The sequence below is a fragment of the Otolemur garnettii genome, unplaced genomic scaffold (assembly GCF_000181295.1).
Source record: "Otolemur garnettii isolate 467f Iridium unplaced genomic scaffold, OtoGar3 scaffold00027, whole genome shotgun sequence".
Classification (NCBI taxonomy): domain Eukaryota; kingdom Metazoa; phylum Chordata; class Mammalia; order Primates; family Galagidae; genus Otolemur; species Otolemur garnettii.
In genome coordinates, this window is record NW_003852422.1 from 5,682,095 (window position 1) to 5,690,205 (window position 8,111).

The window sequence follows — 8,111 nt, forward strand, 5'->3', positions numbered from 1 at the left end:
GCAACTCTGAAGGTGAAAATAGGAGGTTTTATACCATATAAGTGGGCACACAGCTTGAGAGTGAACAGGGGCGTGTGCAGCCTGCTTCCCCCTGCGGTGTTTCTCCTGAACATACACATGTGGGGACCTCCACCCACTTTAGGACTGGCTGGTGCAACCCTCCTTCCCTTCCACCTGTTCTGCTTCCCCTGGCCCCACCACCGGCAAGTTTCTGCGGCAAACGATCTTCAGCACGGACTCGATTCATAACAATATTTATGTTATTTGTTAATTCTTGGAATGAATTTTTTAAAGGGAAGGCAAGAGGACAATGTGACTTCTAGCAGTATTGGCTGCAGTCAATACATCTGGTATTTTATTTTTCTAAAATATACCTGAATTTTCTGTGGATTTCATGATTTCTTATTGAAGACACTGGCATGCCTGAAACTTTGTCATTACTGAAGGTTGAATTTTAATACAGAGATCTCTAGATATCATTATTTAAACCACACAATCTGATGCTAAATTTTAGTGTATCTGAAAAAGACGTATTATGTATCTTATTAAAAAAATAAGGCTTGACTAAAGCAGTAATAGTATGTGTTCCTCTCTCATGGACAATTCTGATGGTAATTTGAACAGTTCAATGATTGCACCAACAGTTAGACTTTTCCGGTCTCTCCATCCTGCCGCCCCCAGCGTGTGGACCTCAGCCTCAAGCTTGTCCCCACGAGTTCAACGCGGGATGCTGTTCTACAGTGAAACAGAGTGAGCGGTTAACTCGCACAGCAACAGGGACAAGTCTTCAAAGCTTTTTACTCCGTGAAAGAAGAAGCCACTTGCAAAGAGCTGCATATTGAGTGACTCCATGTATACAACATTCTAGAAAAGATAAAAATATAGAGGCAGACAACAGATGAATTGGAAGAAGTTGGAAACTTGCACGTGTTGGGTTTCACGGGTTGGGTAGAGAGGGATTTCAGGGTGATGAACTGCTCTGTATGGTAATATGGTGGTTGATATATCACTGTATAAATTTAGTGTCTATATTCTTATAATCCACAAGACATTCATTGTGTTAGAGTTCTGTAGAGAAACAGAAACAAAAGGATTTTTCTCATAACATATTGGTAGACTTCTTTGGGAGTTTCTGCATACACCTTGTTGTCATCAGAGATTGGTAAGTCTCATTTTCCTTTGTCTAGAGCTTACAGTTGACTCTGCTGGCCCGTCGTTCAGCCTTCCAGTGTAATACTGAGCTAGCTGAAAAGGTTAAGTAGATTTTAACAAAGCATGTTAACCACTCTAGTTTCATTATTTCTGTATTTATTGTATTGAGGAAGGCCCACTTTATTCACAATTTACTCTTCTTAGGGTGGTCTTTGAAATTCACTGGATACTTTTTATGTATCTATTAAAGTGATTGTGTGTATTTTCCCTTTTCTGTCAGTGTGAGGAATTGCGTTCATTGGTTTAAAGGTTAAACCACTCTTAGTTCCTAGTTCTGAAACAGAGTTTTGTTGGTTTGTTTTACTGATTTGAACATTTAATGTAGACATTAAGCTAAACTAGTTACATCCCATTCCAATAATTAAAAATCATTTTTATTGGTTTACTTGATTTAACAGCTTTTAAATTAGATCTATAGGTCTTGCCTTATGCTAGCAATATTATCAAAATATTCTTATTATCTAGAAAGATTTTTTTTGTATCTATTTATTTTTTTAAAAACTTTAGAGTGTTAGTTTCTGCATATGTCTAGCCACAAAGTTTCTATGCATGCTATTTAGAAGTTGTTCAATTCTCCATTCCTTTGACAAAATAAATTTCAGTACTTCTGAATAAGCAGATTGATTTTATATATATATATAGGTGATATTTTCCTGTAAAATAGGGTTTATATGTCCTTTGTACTATATTTCTCTCCTGATTTCTCTTGTTTTGGCTATAATAAAATAATGTCCCTGTGATGCTACTATTTCCAAATGTATAATTATTTTTGAATTATTTCCTTATTGACTTGTGGTCAGTAAAAATCAAATTTTCATTATATGTTGTTCAGGAATGTCTTCATGTTTTAAGTGACTAATTTTGTGGATATTGTTAATATAACGTAGCTGTATTCTAGCTGATATACATGTACATTGACAAAATAAACAGGTTAGCCAAGAAGTCGATTTTGATTTTGTTCAGCGTAATGGTAGAAGGTAGGAGAGAGCCATGGAGCACAGATAAGATAATTTTTCTTTGAGAGGGTTGTAGTTTTGAAGTTTTTAGTCACAAGTAAAGGCAAATCCAGGTAATTGTGATGTAAGCCATAGAGAAACTTACTCTTTTTTTCTAGGAAAGAGTTCAGGATGAGACAGGGATCAGGCACCACGTCCTGTGCTCAGTCTCCCTCTTCTGCTGTTCCCCCTGCTTCTCTCTTCTTCTCAAATATGTCCATCATCTCTTCATACGCGGGATCACAGGGGACTGTAGTATTACATTGAAACACAGTTGTAATAGTAGAAGATTCATATGACAACAACAGTCATAGGATGAAAAGTCATTCTCCTCTTTCTAGTTTACCTTTTGAAGATCATGGTAGACCTTTCCTAGAAAAAAAATTACATACTCATGCCCCAACCCATCAGGAGCAATGATTAAGGTACTTCCATCATTCATTTACATATTTTTGTTTAAATTTGAACTGACTTCTGAGCAAAGAAATAAATAGCTTCACGAAATTGGGGTTGAGTTAGCACACATGTGAAATTAATGATGGTATAGCCACCATCAATAACTTATGATGTCTCTTTGGATATATTACATTTGCTCACACCTTTCACCCTATAAATACTTTAAAATGGCTTGGCGCCTGTGGCTCAAGTGGCCAAGGTGCCAGCCATATACACCTAAGGTGGCGGGTTCGAATCCAGCCTGGCCCGCCAAAACAACGACGGATGCAACCAAAAAATAGCCGGGCATTTTGGTGGGAGCCTGTGGTCCCAGCTACTTGGGAGGCTGAGGCAGGAGACGTGCTTGAGCCCAGGAGTTGGAGGTTGCTGTGATCTGTGATGCCGTAGCACTCTACCCAGGGGAAAAGCTTGAGGTTCTGTCTAAATAAATAAATAAATAAATACATTAAAATACTGTACATGTTTACAATAAAGAAAAATCTCCGTGTTCTCACCTACTTACTAATCCAGATCCAAGGTCAAAATGTGTGTCTGTATATAGTTTGCATCATCAAATCCAGAATTACTCTCATGGTTTGCTTTTGTACCCAACTTACCCATATGCAGCGGCAGAGGAAGAGCAGGGTAGTGATGCAGATGCCACCATTCATTAAATAGAGAATGTGCGGCACACATGCCACTAATTGGTCCTCACCCTCACACACATCAGCTCCTGTTATAAAGAAACAGTCTATAAATAGACTGTTGGTGTGCTCCACCTGGGTCTGCTGCAGATACACTTTTTAGTGAAAAGACTTAAAAATTTGTATTACTTTTAATTTCCTATTGATACCAGATTTCAGGTTCTTGGTCTCCACAATTCAAAGAATGAATCGATGGACCACAAGATCAGCAGTAAGTCAGGATTTATTCAAAGAAACAAAAATTACAACAACTGAGAAAAACCAAACCTCCTTGCAGAGAGAACCCAGGAGGGGAACAAGCCCTCCTGCTCCCTCTTTGAGGTCAGTTGTCTGGGTCTCTGCTCAGGGGGTTATATAGTGGCAGGAGGGTTGTTTTGCCAGAACTTTAGCGTGTGAGTCCTTGTCAGTTACAGCTAGTTGTCCAATGAGCTTTGAGGCCTTAGAAACTGACATGAAATTGACCAGCAGGCGTGCACATGGAGGACCACACCCCCACACATACACCTACATCCCTCAGCCCCCAATGTCTGTCTGTGAAGAAATTGTCTTTCATGAAGCCCATTCTTGGTGCCAGAAACATGGGGCTGCATTGTGTATGTGTGTGGAGTGCAGAACACTCCAGTTCTGCAATTTAGAAGACATCAAACATATCAATTTATCTAATTTGATAGAGACAAAAAACAGAGAGTAGATCAACACCATTTATGATAAATAATTTCCCAAGAACTGTATTCCACCACTTAGAATAGGTATTTAAGCTGTTCTGATCACTTAAAACATCTTCCTGTTTTATTTTATCATCTTTCAGTGATTAGTGATTCAGTGATTAGTCACACATGCTTAAAAGGGGGGGCTAAGTAGCCACCAGCTAGGAATTTGTAAAACTTTTAAACTTACAAAAACATGGGATATGATAAGACATCACAGGCCCTTGAAAACTGGTACCTCCCCTAAAAAACTCTCTCCTAGAAGAAAATTTTCTCCTGAGATCTCTACCCTGAATCTCTCTCTCGGAATGGCTTGTGATTCACTTGTAAGGTAAGAAAAATAATTTGACCTGTGTTTGACTTTATTTCATATGGTTTATTCTATTGATAATTTTAGTAAGCTTCTTTGTGTCTCTGTGTGTGTACCTTAGCTTTCTTTATTAAATTAAGTTTTCTACAACAAATAACAGCCAAATCTAATTTCATGTTATGTATTTTTCTCTGATGTCCCCTTAAGTCTTCTTGAAAATGATTATTTGAGACAGTTGGTAACAGATGCTTATCTCACAAAATAAGCAACTGAAAATCTCTCTTCAGTTAAACATGTATATTAGAGTATAAACTAATTGACTTCATTCACATAGTCAGATTTATGCTGAGACACATTGAGGATCATAATTTTAAGAGGAATTAATAAATTCCATGATTTCACACCGTCCTAGAATATATAGCATAGAAAAATTTATTATTAAATGATTATAATAAAGGGATGTGTGTTGGATGAGTTTGAATGCCTCTATTAAAGTAATGCCCTCAGGAAATAATAGTTTGCATCTAATTTTAACTAGATAAGTGGGATTTTTTTTTCCAGAGTAAAACAAAAATATGATATCGAAGATGTTCACAAAATATTTCAAAGTAGCTTAAATAAATCAGAATTCAAGATAAATCAATTTTTTTATTATTTAAGCAAAATTCAAACTCATTTTATTTTAATAATCTTTTAAAAACTGTTTTACATCTTTCATTTGTTTTCTCCAAATTCTGTGTGCACTGACAGGCTTGAATTTTGCATTCAGTATTCCAGAAGAGCAGATTTTCTTTTCATGCACCTCTATCCATATGTATGTAGTTATCCTGAGTTTTGTGCCTAAAATAAAAGAATATGAGTCAAAGGTATATATTAAGAATATATTATAAAAATCCTTATTGCTAAGGGTAACAAGAACAACATGTTCCATCTTTAAAGTAATACATAAGTTTTCTAAGTAAAGGTAAAACCTCACTTCAAAAAGATGGACAGCATGATACTTAGTAAATTCTAGACAGCTATTTAACAATAAAGTATTAAATTCCAGCATACAACTATTGACCAGTGCCTTACCTATCATCTATTTTTTATCTGTCTTTCTATCTGAACATCTATTTTTATATCAATATTTTCACTTATTGAAGCCCCTTTCCCATATTTATGAGTCAAAATTACTAGGAAACAAGGCCATTAACACTTTTAAAAGTAATCTCTTTTACTAGTATTATTTGTCTGTTTAAGCCGGTCTTGGCTATGCAAAATACATTCTATGGCTGCATAGAAACTATTTCAGTAGAGCACATTGACTCTTCATGAATCATCCTGACCTTCGTCTCTCACTCCCTTGCAAATCTACTCTCTGTTTATTCAATAAAGAGTCTTCTTGAAAAGAAAAGCAAAAACTTAAAAAGAAGAGCCTTTCTGTAAGAGCTTTGCTCTTCCCTGGAGGAGTTTGTCATTTGAAAAATAATTCAAAAGAAACAAAAACCAAAACCAAGAAAAGATAAATAGTATTCCTGAAGGTGAGTGTCAGGACCACAGATTTCCACAGGTAATACATCTAACTGTCCTCCAGAATTCGAGGAACCATCCTTCCCATGTGCTTAGGCTTCTACAGCTGCAATATCGGTATATAGTTCAACTATTTTTCTTCCATTATCAAATTTGAGAAACATTCTCAGATTCAGTATAAGCTTCCATGTGGAATATCCATGCTAACTCTCTAAATTCATGAGGAATGGCTCCTTCAAATTTGAAGATAAAATTGTTTTGTGGGGCAAAAGGAGAAAATATATTCATGGGCAAAAGTATGACTAGCTCTATTTTCTGATTTCTGAACTCGACTCCTAAGTACTAACGTTTGCTCAAATAGGGGAAAACAATTACATTCTGAACTGAAGATAATACTTGTGTCATCACTTAGGATTTAAAACTCAGTTCCTGGTTTTCTTTCACTGATTTCAGACCAATGATGAGGTTCCAGATTGAGCATGTTCCAACTGGGGCGAAACTGTTTCTGTTTTCAAAGTGAAGCAGGACCTTGGGGACCCATCAGCAGGTGCCAGGCTGGGATAGAGGGGTAGTGGGGACAAAATGTGGATACCAGTAAGAGAACTTCGATGGAGTGGTGCGGGGGGAGAGAACTTGCTTGTAACTCAGAGTTTAATTTAGGAAAAATGCCTGAAGTAAGCTCTAATAATAAACAAACTATTGGACTGTCTCCTTGAAATTTCAAGAAAGTAATGGCTCAGGGAATCAGCTGGAGATATTAGTATTGAAGGTATACAGAACCCTCAAGATCCTTTCTGAAGTTCTATGAATAATCTCTCTCTTTTTTTGCCAAAGGGACAGAATTTTCTCAGTGAAGCCATGCTGAAACTTGAACTTGGTAATCAGTTTAGAATGAATGAAGTTCGATGAGACCAGATCTTGGGAAGGGCATCACATCATCCTCTACGGCATTTGCCTCTGGGTAAGAAATTATAGGGTTCGAAATAAGTGGAGGCTATGCTTCTTTAGCAGGTGCAGGGGAGACACTTGTGCTGACCCAGAAGGCTCAGAAAAATCAGAGTGTTCAACATTTTCAAGCACAGCCATCACAGAACCTCCAGCACAAGCCTTAACGCCCTACTTCTTCCCTATCATTGTCTGACTTTAATATAGAAACACTAGAGATAAGACTTAAACCAGGACAGCCTGTTCTGTTTTCTATCCCAATTTTCCACAGGCAAAAGCTTCAACAACTGTGATGTTATAACATGCTACGGGCACCGCTGCCCCAACAGTCTCCATCAATGGAGTATTTGTTCTACAGAGTCAGTGAGTGATCACAGTCCAGAATTCCATCCTAAGAAACTACGCCAGTGAACGCTTTGAGCACCAATTGTCTTTCTCCAGAAACAAAACAAAACAAAACCCCTTGTATAAGAATCTAAGTATTATTTATAAATAATTATTTTAGAAATTCTTCCAGAAAACGCTGGTTGGGTGTTGGGAACTAAGACCAAGACAGGAAGACAACTAGGTGTTTGTTATCAAGCCTGGCATGACTGTGCAAAACTAATCCTCAGCCCTGGGCAGCTCTGGGAGCCGGGTGGGGCTGCTCCTCACAGCTGCAGGACATGCTGGTGAAGGAGACCAACACCCAGCAGTCATCATCTGAAGGCTGTTGTGAGTCTAAGGGGCTTCGGCAGGTAGAAAAGCCTTTAGAAAAAACCTGTACAGTTTCTGACTTTTGGAGATTAAGCCACTGTGCACTGACCCTGGCCTGAAAGCTAAGGCTAGGACACAACACCAGAGTTCAGGACATCTGATTCTGCTGCCAACGCTGTGCTTGTTTCAGGAAATAAGTTTTACAGTTTTTCCTTTTGAATACCTTTGTGCTTCAAAGAGTGGATGGCCATGTCCTCACAGGTAACCTGACATAAGTAAACTGTAATTGTAATATCCTCTTGTCCTGGGACTCGTGTAGCTCACACAGTCCGCCACCTGCCTTCATTCATTCCCCGTGGTGGGGTGAGAGGAGGGAGTAGACTCAGCGATCTCAATGTTTCTTATAATTATGGACAGACTATACACAAAGTGCTACTTTTTTCCTTCAGAAATGTTTGCGTTTTGTATTTGTCTATAATTTTATCTATTTCATTCTGGTTTTCGCGTTTATGTCCATGTAGTTGTTCATAATGGTCTCTGCTTTGTCTCTAATATTTCTACATGGTGTCCTGAAGTCTCCTCCAGAGTCACCAGG